Genomic DNA, 4,153 nt, shown 5'->3' on the forward strand with positions numbered 1-4,153 from the left:
CGTAAAATTATTGTCGATAGATATCGATGTCCCAGTTATTCCAATAAGCATCATATTGAATATGGCCGGTTAGTTTTCCAACTAGTTTCTTTCATGTATGTGATGCAACAAGCAACTATCAATGTCTCCTATAAACACCAATACCATGCCTCATAATTTTTCCATCACGATTAAGAATGCATAATAAGCATATGGATATTATGTGATCACACTATTAGAAAAACGGTGTTTTCACAACCAAAATTACCGCCGTAAAATTATTGTCGATAGATATCGATGTCCCAGTTATTCCAATAAGCATCATATTGAATATGGTCGGTTAGTTTTCCAACTAGTTTCTTTCATGTATGTGATGCAACAAGCAACTATCAATGTCTCCTATAAACACCAATACCATGCCTCATAAGTTTTCCATCACGATTAAGCTGCATAATAAGCATAAGGATATTATGTGATCACACTATTAGAAAAACGGTGTTTTCACAACCAAAATTACCGCCGTAAAATTATTGTCGATAGATATGGATGTCCCAGTTATTCCAATAAGCATCATATTGAATATGGTCGGTTAGTTTTCCAACTAGTTTCTTTCATGTATGTGATGCAACAAGCAACTATCAATGTCTCCTATAAACACCAATACCATGCCTCATAATTTTTCCATCACGATTAAGCTGCATAATAAGCATAAGGATATTATGTGATCACACTATTAGAAAAACGGTGTTTTCACAACCAAAATTACCGCCGTAAAATTATTGTCGATAGATATGGATGTCCCAGTTATTCCAATAAGCATCATATTGAATATGGTCGGTTAGTTTTCCAACTAGTTTCTTTCATGTATGTGATGCAACAAGCAACTATCAATGTCTCCTATAAACACGAATACCATGCCTCATAATTTTTCCATCACGATTAAGCTGCATAATAAGCATAAGGATATTATGTGATCACACTATTAGAAAAACGGTGTTTTCACAACCAAAATTACCGCCGTAAAATTATTGTCGATAGATATCGATGTCCCAGTTATTCCAATAAGCATCATATTGAATATGGTCGGTTAGTTTTCCAACTAGTTTCTTTCATGTATGTGATGCAACAAGCAACTATCAATGTCTCCTATAAACACCAATACCATGCCTCATAAGTTTTCCATCACGATTAAGCTGCATAATAAGCATAAGGATATTATGTGATCACACTATTAGAAAAACGGTGTTTTCACAACCAAAATTACCGCCGTAAAATTATTGTCGATAGATATGGATGTCCCAGTTATTCCAATAAGCATCATATTGAATATGGTCGGTTAGTTTTCCAACTAGTTTCTTTCATGTATGTGATGCAACAAGCAACTATCAATGTCTCCTATAAACACCAATACCATGCCTCATAATTTTTCCATCACGATTAAGCTGCATAATAAGCATAAGGATATTATGTGATCACACTATTAGAAAAACGGTGTTTTCACAACCAAAATTACCGCCGTAAAATTATTGTCGATAGATATGGATGTCCCAGTTATTCCAATAAGCATCATATTGAATATGGTCGGTTAGTTTTCCAACTAGTTTCTTTCATGTATGTGATGCAACAAGCAACTATCAATGTCTCCTATAAACACGAATACCATGCCTCATAATTTTTCCATCACGATTAAGCTGCATAATAAGCATAAGGATATTATGTGATCACACTATTAGAAAAACGGTGTTTTCACAACCAAAATTACCGCCGTAAAATTATTGTCGATAGATATCGATGTCCCAGTTATTCCAATAAGCATCATATTGAATATGGTCGGTTAGTTTTCCAACTAGTTTCTTTCATGTATGTGATGCAACAAGCAACTATCAATGTCTCCTATAAACACCAATACCATGCCTCATAATTTTTCCATCACGATTAAGCTGCATAATAAGCATAAGGATATTATGTGATCACACTATTAGAAAAACGGTGTTTTCACAACCAAAATTACCGCCGTAAAATTATTGTCGATAGATATCGATGTCCCAGTTATTCCAATAAGCATCATATTGAATATGGTCGGTTAGTTTTCCAACTAGTTTCTTTCATGTATGTGATGCAACAAGCAACTATCAATGTCTCCTATAAACACCATTACCATGCCTCATAATTTTTCCATCACGATTAAGCTGCATAATAAGCATAAGGATATTATGTGATCACACTATTAGAAAAACGGTGTTTTCACAACCAAAATTACCGCCGTAAAATTATTGTCGATAGATATGGATGTCCCAGTTATTCCAATAAGCATCATATTGAATATGGTCGGTTAGTTTTCCAACTAGTTTCTTTCATGTATGTGATGCAACAAGCAACTATCAATGTCTCCTATAAACACCAATACCATGCCTCATAATTTTTCCATCACGATTAAGCTGCATAATAAGCATAAGGATATTATGTGATCACACTATTAGAAAAACGGTGTTTTCACAACCAAAATTAGCGCCGTAAAATTATTGTCGATAGATATCGATGTCCTAGTTATTCCAACAAGTATCATATTGAATATGGTCGGTTAGTTTTCCAACTCGTTTCTTTCATGTATATGATGCAACAAGCAACTATCAATGTCTCCTATAAACACCAATACCATGCCTCATAATTTTTCCATCACGATTACGCTGCATAATAAGCATAAGGATATTATGTGATCACACTATTTGAAAAACGGTGTTTTCACAACCAAAATTACCGCCGTAAAATTATTGTCGATAGATATCGATGTCCCAGTTATTCCAATAAGCATCATATTGAATATGGTCGGTTAGTTTTCCAACTAGTTTCTTTCATGTATGTGATGCAACAAGCAACTATCAATGTCTCCTATAAACACCAATACCATGCCTCATAATTTTTCCATCACGATTAAGAATGCATAATAAGCATATGGATATTATGTGATCACACTATTAGAAAAACGGTGTTTTCACAACCAAAATTACCGCCGTAAAATTATTGTCGATAGATATCGATGTCCCAGTTATTCCAATAAGCATCATATTGAATATGGTCGGTTAGTTTTCCAACTAGTTTCTTTCATGTATGTGATGCAACAAGCAACTATCAATGTCTCCTATAAACACCAATACCATGCCTCATAATTTTTCCATCACGATTAAGCTGCATAATAAGCATAAGGATATTATGTGATCACACTATTAGAAAAACGGTGTTTTCACAACCAAAATTACCGCCGTAAAATTATTGTCGATAGATATGGATGTCCCAGTTATTCCAATAAGCATCATGTTGAATATGGTCGGTTAGTTTTCCAACTAGTTTCTTTCATGTATGTGATGCAACAAGCAACTATCAATGTCTCCTATAAACACCAATACCATGCCTCATAATTTTTCCATCACGATTAAGCTGCATAATAAGCATAAGGATATTATGTGATCACACTATTAGAAAAACGGTGTTTTCACAACCAAAATTACCGCCGTAAAATTATTGTCGATAGATATGGATGTCCCAGTTATTCCAATAAGCATCATATTGAATATGGTCGGTTAGTTTTCCAACTAGTTTCTTTCATGTATGTGATGCAACAAGCAACTATCAATGTCTCCTATAAACACGAATACCATGCCTCATAATTTTTCCATCACGATTAAGCTGCATAATAAGCATAAGGATATTATGTGATCACACTATTAGAAAAACGGTGTTTTCACAACCAAAATTACCGCCGTAAAATTATTGTCGATAGATATCGATGTCCCAGTTATTCAAATAAGCATCATATTGAATATGGTCGGTTAGTTTTCCAACTAGTTTCTTTCATGTATGTGATGCAACAAGCAACTATCAATGTCTCCTATAAACACCAATACCATGCCTCATAATTTTTCCATCACGATTAAGCTGCATAATAAGCATAAGGATATTATGTGATCACACTATTAGAAAAACGGTGTTTTCACAACCAAAATTACCGCCGTAAAATTATTGTCGATAGATATCGATGTCCCAGTTATTCCAATAAGCATCATATTGAATATGGTCGGTTAGTTTTCCAACTAGTTTCTTTCATGTATGTGATGCAACAAGCAACTATCAATGTCTCCTATAAACACCAATACCATGCCTCATAATTTTTCCATCA

This window comes from Lactuca virosa, chromosome 6, assembly GCF_052849685.1.
Source record: "Lactuca virosa cultivar CGN04683 chromosome 6, Lactuca_virosa_CGN04683_v6, whole genome shotgun sequence".
NCBI lineage: Eukaryota > Viridiplantae > Streptophyta > Magnoliopsida > Asterales > Asteraceae > Lactuca > Lactuca virosa.